A 10012-nucleotide genomic window follows, 5' to 3' on the forward strand; every position below is an offset into this window, starting at 1 on the left:
CCCTACACCACATCTGTTTCAGGAAGGACTGCACTGGGCCAGTGGCCACTGATAATAATTGTACTCTCCACATTCCAACTTGGGCCACAGTCCTGGCCAGCACACTGGGCCTCTGTAAACATGGGACGGTCCGATCAGAAACTATGAAGTACTTACCATATACGATCAAACAGTCGCAGCAGCAAAAGAAAAATATAGAGGACAGAACAGAATAAAATCTGCCGTATCTTTGTCTCAATATCTATTTCAATTCGAAAGGACTTTTTTGAGCTTTCCTATCAAATCTGACCAGTCCATATTCGACCAACAAGCGTGCTGACTTTTATAATGCTGTAACCTTTATTGCAGATGTTAAATCATGTCCCTCTTCCTTTTAAAAGGAGTCCTTCAATATTAATAGTTTTAACAGATTAAACAACTCCTACTTGTAGTTTCAGTTCCCATAAAAAAATAAAAAATTGATCAGCGTGCTGGAAAAGGGAGCACGATACGGTACTACAAGCTGAAGCTAGCATCAGTTGCTGAGCAGAGGAGAAACGATGACATGAATCCTGTGAAATCTGTTGTTGCCTTGCTTGAGAGGATGAAGAACCAGGCTGTGCGTTGCAATTCCAACAACACACGGCGCCTATGGCTTCCGTCCTGTCTCTAGCCAGTCGTGTTCTTGTAAGAGAACAGTTCTCTTAGGCTACAGAGGACTTTCAAAGGGCCCGCCGCTGAGCTGAGTCGCTTGGCCTTGTAGATCGATAGAGGTGTGTTAAATGAGTCGGCTAGTTTAGGACCTGATTTAGTCGCAACACAACCAGGTTTGTTCTAGCTAAAGTTGGAACGAGGGCAAAGCTAACTTATGTTAGGTGTCGACCTCGATTAACTTGGGTCACACTTAAGATGACCCAAGTTCGTGCATTTGTTGAAATTTCTTAAAAGGTGCGTCATAGTTTTGTATTTCTATACAAATTTACGATCGATGGATCGCTTGACTAGGTCGGCCAAACAACCATGCAACTAGATCAAGCGATCACGACCGCAAGGTTAGTCGGCTAGGTATAATGATCGGTCAAGCTGAGCAACTAGGATCTTCATGCGGCTAACAGCATCATGGTCACTCGACCATGACTACATAGTCATGGACGCATGACTTGATTGCATGACTACCTATTATATCAAGATATACCTTCGGTATGACTCAAAAATAAATCATAAGAATATTTATCCTAGGTAAAAATCCAACAAAATATTTCTGTATTCATTAAAAATTAATCCTAAAATTTATTTCATTAAACAAACAAACGCACGTATAAATACCAACTAAACGACTTACTTCCTGACCGTCTGATCACACGATTGTGGATTTAAAAAAAAACAAAACAAAACATAATAAGAAGCAAAATATTTTAGAAAAAGGGTATTCTTTAAAATAAAAATGTGAAATTATAATGGGCGTTATAGAAAATTTTAAAATTCAAATGTGTCTTTTGGAAAATGCTGTAAAATAAATGATAAAAAAAATGACCATCGCAGTTCTTTCGTCGCCCACCTTCCAGCTTTTTCAAAGACCCTTTTCCATTCGTCAAATTCCACCCCAACGTCCACCCCATTCCTCTCTAACCAACTAGGTGCAGGGACGAAACAGGAATGTGGGACCCCAGACGTTGCCACTGTGTGTGGGTTTACCTTGAATGTGATGCTCGAGAAACTCTTGCTGCAAAGCTAAAACCCCCTCCTCGAAACCTTCTCTTCGTCGCTGCCTCGCTCCATCTCTCTCTCTCTCTCTCTCTCTCTATCTGTCTCTCCTGCTCTGCTCTCTGGGCCTCTGGCCTTCCAAAAATGTCGCCTTTCCCCTCAAAAACGGCTACTTTCTCCTTGTTCTTTATCTTCGTCTTCGTCTTCGCCTTCTCTTCGTTTTCTTCCTCGCAGCCCACCTCGCCCGACGTCCTCCTCCTCCTCAATACCATCAGGCCGGCGCTTGAAGGCGCTGCGGCGGCCAACGCAGAGCTCTCTTCCTGGAACACCTCGCTCCCCCTTTGCCTCTGGCGCGGCCTCCGGTGGTCTGCCGGCGGATCCGCTGCATCCGCCCTTCGTTGCGACAACGACTCCGCCCTCCGCTCCAACCTCTCCCTCTCCTTAGAACCCTCGCTTCGCCTCCTCTCCATCCGCCTTCCTGCCGCAGCCCTCGCCGGGTCTCTACCTCCGGAGCTCGGCCAGTTCTCTTTCCTCGAGGCTCTCTACCTCGGCGTCAACTCGCTCAAGGGGGGCATCCCCCTCGAGCTCGGAAACGCGCCGGCCCTCGCTGAGCTAGACCTCGCCGAGAATGCTCTCGACGGTGCACTGCCGCCTTCTATCTGGAACCTCTGCGGGCGCCTCATTTTGCTCCGCGTCCATGGGAATAACCTCTCCGGGAACGTTCCTGACCCTGCGGATCCTAGCGAGACCTGCGCCAGGCTAAGGGTTCTTGACTTGGGACGCAACCGCTTCCAGGGGCCCTTTCCTGAGTTCATCGGCGGGTTCCGTGAGCTGACGGAGCTCGACCTCAGCAGCAACAACTTCTCCGGTTTAATCCCAGACTCGATCGGGGGGTTCAGGAACCTGCAAAGGCTGAATCTTACTTACAACAACTTCACCGGGCCACTTCCGGCGTCATTCCAGGACTCGAGGTTCACGGCGGAGGCCTTCCAGGGGAACAACCCGGGGCTCTGTGGCCGGCCACTGGACAGATGCAGGTCGAGTCCCGGCCTTAGCTCCGGCGCTATGCGGGCATCGTGATCGGTTTACTGGCCGGTGCGGTGGTCCTTGCGTCGGTGTCCATTGGATGGGTGCAGGAAGAAATAGAAGAAACAGGGCAAGGCAGGCGGAAGAAGAGGAGGAGATCGTCTTCGAGGAAGACGGGAACAGCGGAGACGGGAGATTGATGCTGTTCCAGGGCGGCGAGCACCTTACGCTCGACGACGTGCTGAACGCCACCGGGCAGGTGATGGAAAAGACAAGCTACGGGACGGTCTACAAAGCGAAGCTCGCGGACGGCGGCAACATCACTCTTCGGCTACTGCGGGAAGGAACCTGCAAGGATCAAGCTGAGTGCTTGCCGGTTGTGCGGCAGCTCGCCCGAGTCCGGCACGAGAACTTGGTTGCGCTGCGAGCGTTCTACCAGGGGAATCGAGGGGAGAAGCTCCTCGTCGGAGACTACCACCCCAATCGAACCCTCCATGACCTTCTTCACGGTAATTTACCCTTCGCAACGGATCAAAGTCGTCGTCTTTTTCGATTTCGTTGATTAAAATTACAATTTGATGATTGCGCAGACACCAGAGCAGGTAAGCCGCTGCTGAACTGGGCTCGCCGGCACAAGATCGCCCTGGGAGTGGCACGTGGGCTGGCGCACCTCCACGCGGGGCTGGAGACGCCGGTGACGCACGGCAACGTGCGGTCGAAGAACGTGCTGGTGGACGAGTTCTTCGTGCCGCGGCTGACGGAGTTCAGGATCGACAAGCTTCTGGTCGCAGCAGTGGCGGACGAGATGGTGTCGGCGGCGAAGGCGGACGGGTACAAGGCGCCGGGCTGCAGAGGATGAAGAAGTGCAACGCGAGGACGGACGTGTATTCCTTCGGGATACTGCTACTGGAGATCCTGCTCGGGAAGAAGCCCGGAAAGGGGACGGGCAAGGAGGGCGACGGAGCGGACCTGCCGGCGGTGGTGAAGGCGGCGGTGCTGGAGGAGGCGACGATGGAGGTGTTCGACATGGAGGTGATGAAGGGGGTGAAGAGCCCGATGGAGGAGGGGCTGGTGCAGGCGCTGAAGCTGGCGATGGGATGCTGCGCACCGGTGGCGGCAGTGCGGCCGGACATGAGCGAGGTGGTGAAGCAGCTGGAGGAGAACAGGCCGAGGAACAGGTCGGCGCTTTACACGCCCACCGACAGGAGCGAGATAGGGACGCCATTTTAACGCCATTAACAACCGGAACTTGCTTCTGGAGATACAAACTCTGTGACTGTGCCACATCCGTTGAAAATCTTTGAACTGCAATCTTAATTTGATGAAACAAATGATAGAACATTTTGGCTTCGATGTGACACAATTAGAACGGGAATTTGATGCTATCTCGAAGGTGTTTTAGATTGATTTGATTTAAGATGATGATAATAATAATAATTTCCAAGGCATTGATTTGTTCATCTGAATCCAAAATCCATCGCTGAGGGCTTCAAAACTTGCCACTTTGCTGTATGTGTATCTCGCTTCATAGGTCAACAGATGGGGAGATAGAGCATTTTTTCCTATAGCAGCAGTTGTCGGACCGAGCAATGCAGGGGCTCCGGTGGAGGCCTCTGGCGGCTTGCTGGTAGTTGTCGGACAGAGCAATACAGGGGCTCTAGTGAAGGTCTCTGAGTGGTGACAGTGAAAGGTCTATTGAAAGGATTAGAAGGGAAGTCAAGACGGATCTTTAATAAACACCATTACAATCGTCACCTTGAATTTGCATCGAGTTGAGAGTGATTTGATCCAAGTCTAGTTTAGATTGGTAGGTTGGATTTAACTTGAATGTGACTCGAACTAACTCTAGTCGAGCTCAGTCGTGAGTCGGTTGACTCGATCCAAATTCAGCCCTAAGTTGAATGACTCTACTTGAGTGTGTTGACTTAATCCTGACCTAATTTGTAAGTACATTGAGGTAGTTTTGATGTGATCAACCGAGTTAAGTTAGGTCATGTGTATGTTTGATGTCTTGTGTTTAAATATGCAGAAACTTAGAAACACAAGAAGTCAAGCGAAAGACGCAGCGAGCAATAAGAATGATACGGAAAGTGAGTCAACGGGCTCAATGCATCCGAGGGATGAGGAGCTGTGGAAGAGTATACTGGTGGAGAGAGAAAGACGCGCGTGGCACATCCGAGTGAAGAGAAACCGAGAAAGAAGTCTGCTCAAGGAAAATGTTATATTTGGATTCGGGTGAGCTCAACTCTAGATGACCAAAGTATCACCCCAGCCAGCGGAACGAAGAATGGACAATGCTGAAATTGACCATTTAGATGAATAGTACTTGAGGCACCTCAGATGGGACTGGAGACGCCCTGGATGTACAATAGCCAAGACGCCTCGAATGAGATTGAAGTCGTTGTCACGGAAATAAGCAACAAAGTCCACATTAACCATACTAAGATGTCTCCATCCAGCCATAACAGCTGAACGTTGGCAAATTTTTTCATGCTAGAGGCACCCTGGATCAATGGAGGCACCTCGAATTGCCACGTCAACAATGGTCATTTTGACCAGTATGCTATAAATAGTGCTCTAGAGCTAGATGTTAGTCCCGTATGGCCAGTAAGAGATGAGTGAATTGCCTGCAAAATACAAATAATCCCTTTCTTGATCTTTTAACTTAGTTAAATAGCACAATTAAATTAAATAAAAATGAAGTGCATAAAAATGAACAACTAAAGAAAGAAAGTAAGAAAGTTGGATTTACTTAATTACAACTTAAATGGTTATTAATCCAAGGCGTTGAAAAGCTCTACTAGAAATACTCCTCGTTGAAGGCGGAGTAGCCTCTTACAGATGTTGACAACTTAAGAAAAAGACTAGAAAAAATTACAATACTTGTTGTTCAAGTTATATATTAATTTATAGTTCCAGGCGCCTTTTTATAGCTCTTAGAAAATATTATTCGAAGCTTAAAGGCGCCTTCAAGGTGGTCCAAGGCGCTTTTAGCGTGACAAGTTTTATCGCTGAAGATAAAACTTTATCTTCTATTAATGGTCATCCGAAGGCGCCTTTAACAGGATGGAAGGCACCTTCGACGCGGTTCATGGAAGGTGTCTTCCAAGCCATTAAAGGTGCTTTCCCTAAGGCAGATCAGCTCCTTAGTCGATTTTCTTCACGTGGGTGATGATCTGGTCAACTGAAGTTGAGCTCACCCGAACCCAACTCCGGCCTTCTCCTCGAGCAGGCTTCCATCCCGGCTTTTCGTCCCACAAACGTAGCGTACATCCTTCTCATCCATCAATGTACTCTTCTACAGTATCTCGTCCCTTGGATGGACCGAGCTCGTCGGCTCCTTTCCCATGCCATCTTTCTCCCTAGCTACGTCTTCCGCTCGACTTCTTGTGCTCCTAAGTTCCTGCACACTTAGACACATGGCATCAAAGATTAATAAGACCTAACTTAACTTGGTTGACCACATCAAAACTATCACAGGGTACTTACACTAGGTGTTCAAATAACACCTATACTTGCATTTCCATTCTTGTTCTTCAATGGTTGTACTCAACCACTGTAAGGGACTACTCTGCCTCCAATCTTGATCGAAGAAGTTCTTTTTTAGTGAGCTTTCCATTGTCTCAAATTAACAATCACCTAGGTTGTAACCAAATAAAACTCTCTTCTTACTTTACATTTTTGTCATTTATTTTTAATTAATTAATTTGTGTGTCCTTGCTAGCAAAGTAGCAAGAGAAAGAAGGTTCTAATTTAAATTGCAGGTTATTCACCCCTTATAGCTGGTCTATCCGATCCAATAAGTGGTATCAGAGCCCAACCACTTTAGAAAGACTAATCATCGACTAAAATAACAAGAAGAATGACTGGATCTAACATCTATCCATCGAAATTAGAGGGTGAATTCACAATATGGAAAGAGAAAATGGAGATATTCTTTAAAACTAATTTTAATATTATGATTTGTATAAAACTTAGTTTTGAAGTGCTCAGGAATAAGGATGGCAAAGAAATGGAAGAGCATCTTGTTGGAGCAATCCCAATGGTCCGTGCGACCATGTGTTTTGGTGTTTGGGCAAAAGGTTTAAGTTAGGTTCATCCTTGTATTTGATATGTGTATTTGAGTTGTGCAGGTTTACAGGATACACATATGAATTACGTTAATGGTTTGGTCCTTTCGATATGAGCTACCAACAATACCTGCTCGACCAGCTTGTCGAACACCAATAGGTTTAAAGAACTAGCTAGCTTGGCCAGCTCGTCCGTGTATTGTTGTGCGTCGGGAGATCTTTTACATTATCACTTCTTGGAATCCTGACTTTAACCTTTCAAACATCTCATCATATAATTTCAACCTCATATTATTTATTTCAAAATTGTCTGAGAGTTGTTGGGTCGCCAGCTAGGAATCATAATAGATGAAAACTCGAGTAGTTCCCAAATGCTTAGTTGTCTACAAACCGATGATCAAACTTCATATTTTGTCTCATTGTTAGTGGCCCGATAGTCTAGCCAAATAGACAGTTGTATCCTATCTTCACATGGTGATATTAGGAGTATCCCCACTCTACTGTCCTACCGAGTGAACGATCCATCTACATAGACTTTCTAAATTTCCTCCGGCTTGGGATTCTATATTTCCATCACAAAATTGACTAAGGCTTGTGCTTTGATGGCCAATTTGGGGTGATAATGTATAGCAAATTCACTTAATTCCATAGTCCACTTAATTAGCCATCCAGATGACTCTGATTGAGAAGAACTCGGCCTAGTGTGCTATTAGTTAACATAATTATGGGATGAGAGAGGAAATAAGGGCGTAACCTCCAAGCGACTAAAACCAACCCATATGCCAGCTTCTCAAGACCAGTGTAGCGCCATTCAGCATCTTTGAATAAATGGCTCAACAAGTACACTAGTCATTGTTCATTGTCGTCCTATCGCTCCAACGCCGATTTGACAGCCCACTCAGTAGAAGAAAAGTAGATCGAAAGAGCTCACCGACGATGGGCTTTGCAAGTGCAAGTAAAGAAGATAAATGGCTTTTGAGTTCCTCCAGTACCTTATCATATTTGGCGCTCCACTAGAACTTGGTGGCTCTGCGTAGGATTTTGAAGAACTGTAATCTCTGATCAGATGATTTTGAGATGAACCTTGACAAAGCTATAATTTGTCTAGTCAGACGTTGAGCCTCCCTCAAATTGTGCAATGGGGACATGTCTTGGAGCGCTTTAACTTTACTGGGATTGACTTCTATTCCCCGTTCAGTCACAATGTAGCTGAGGAAATGCCCGTTCTTAGCCCCGAACAAGTATTTGTTGGGGTTAAGTTTGACTCCATATTTTCTCTAGGTTTGACATGTTTCCTCAATATCTGCACATAGGTCAGCAGTTCAAGAGATTTTATTAATATATCATCAACATACATCTCCATATTCCTATCGATGTGCCACCGGAATACTATGTTCATAAGTCTTTGATATATTGCTCAAACATTCTTCAAGTTGAATGACATGACATTGTAATAGTAAGTTCCATTTACCATGATGAAGCTGATTTTTTCTTGATTCTCCTTGGCAAGTGGGACTTAGTAGTATTCTTGATATGCATACATATCAACTTACATCCAGCTGTAGAATCTACCACCTAGTTGATGCGTTTTCGAACATGCTTTTGTTTAGATCTCTAAAATCGACGTAGATCTGCCACTTATTTCTTGATTTGTATACCAATATCATGTTGGCAAGCCAACTCGGGAACTGTACTTCTCAGATGTATCCTGCCTCGAGTAGCTTCTCAACCTCCACTTAGATAATCTAATTTTGCTTTGAGTTAATTTTTTTTTCTTTTGTTTCACTGGTCGGGCGTCCGGTCGGACGTGCAACTCATGTTGCATTATTGCTGGGGAGACACCCGGGAGCTCATGGGTTGCCTATGCAAACATATCATGATTTTACTTTAAGCAGACAACTAGATCTACTTTCTTTTCAGGGCTTAGATCGACCGCAATGAATGTGATGACCTTCGATCGGCTGGGGCAAACTTGTATCTCCTCTTTTTCTTCATAAACCAAAGTGGGAGGCACATCCTGAATTGCATTAACCTCCAGTCGTTGAGCCTTTCAAGTGTCTCGAGATTTGGCTCTTACAACCTCCACGTAGCATCTACGTGCCATAAGCTGATCACCTTTAACCTTGTCGATCGAGTCATCCATGGAAAATTTGATCTTCTGGCATAATGTAGAGACAATGACTCGGAATTCATTCAATGTCGGCAGACCGAGTATTACATTATAGGTCGAAGATGTGTCCACCATGATAAAATTCGTAAGGCGAGTCCTCATGAATAGCTCCTCCTTAAGAGATATGGCCAACCGAACTTGGTTAATCAACAATACCTCATTGCTAGTAAAACCATATAATGGAGTCGTCATGGGTTGGAGTTTACTTTTTTTTTTCTATTTGAAGCTAATCAAATATCTTCTTAAATATTATGTTAACCAAGCTACCTGTGTCAATAAAAGTCTTGTGAATATTGTAGTTAGCAATTACTCTCTTAATAATTAAGGCATCATCGTGAGAGATTTTCACTCCCTCCAAATCTTGAGGACCAAAGCTAATTTTTGGTCCTTGTGCCTTCTCTTTACTACACCCGACTGCATGAATCTCCAATCTCCATACGTGTGATTTCCTGGCACGGTTGGAGTCACCGTTGGTCGGGCCACCTATTATCATGCTGATGTCACATGAGGCGGCATTACCATGATCTTCTTCCTCCCAGTCCGATCTGTATGATGGTCGCTCGACCGATGCTTGGGTGGGCCTTTGATTGTCTCTTTGCTAGGGTTGCTGCCGGTTCTGCTCGGCCGATATGTTGCCTTGACCTTGGGGCCCTCCCAGTCGGCGATGATGTTGTCAGTTTGGAGAGGGAGATCGTCGACGGTATCCTTGAGGGGTTGGTCGGCGAGGCCTCGGACTAAAGTGGTAGCAGTTTTTCATGTTGTGAGTCGCCGAGCGATGGTAAGAGAAGAACATCAGGGTTCACTATTGAAGCTCAGGGAATCTTGTCCGCTCATCTTCCACATGTTGGATCGCATGCGGTCGAGACTCCTGATGTTGTTGTTGAGGGCCCGCTCGGGCCCTTTTGGGGTACATTATGTTGGTGTAATTTGCACTAACGGTCTAACTCAGATTTTAACGAATGATAAGTTAGTTAAGTTAGGTGTTATTATGGTCTAACTGTTTTACCAAGTGTGCAGGAGTTGACAAGTCTAGAGGACCTGACACCAGGATGAAATCCAACTA

General features: G+C 45.7%; 1 pseudogene; it reads left to right on the forward strand.

Annotated features, from left to right (window-relative positions):
- Positions 1-1721: 1721 nt before the first annotated feature.
- LOC122032560 lies at positions 1722-4169 on the forward strand (annotated as a pseudogene).
- Positions 4170-10012: the final 5843 nt, after the last annotated feature.

The sequence above is a fragment of the Zingiber officinale genome, chromosome 11A (assembly GCF_018446385.1).
Source record: "Zingiber officinale cultivar Zhangliang chromosome 11A, Zo_v1.1, whole genome shotgun sequence".
NCBI lineage: Eukaryota > Viridiplantae > Streptophyta > Magnoliopsida > Zingiberales > Zingiberaceae > Zingiber > Zingiber officinale.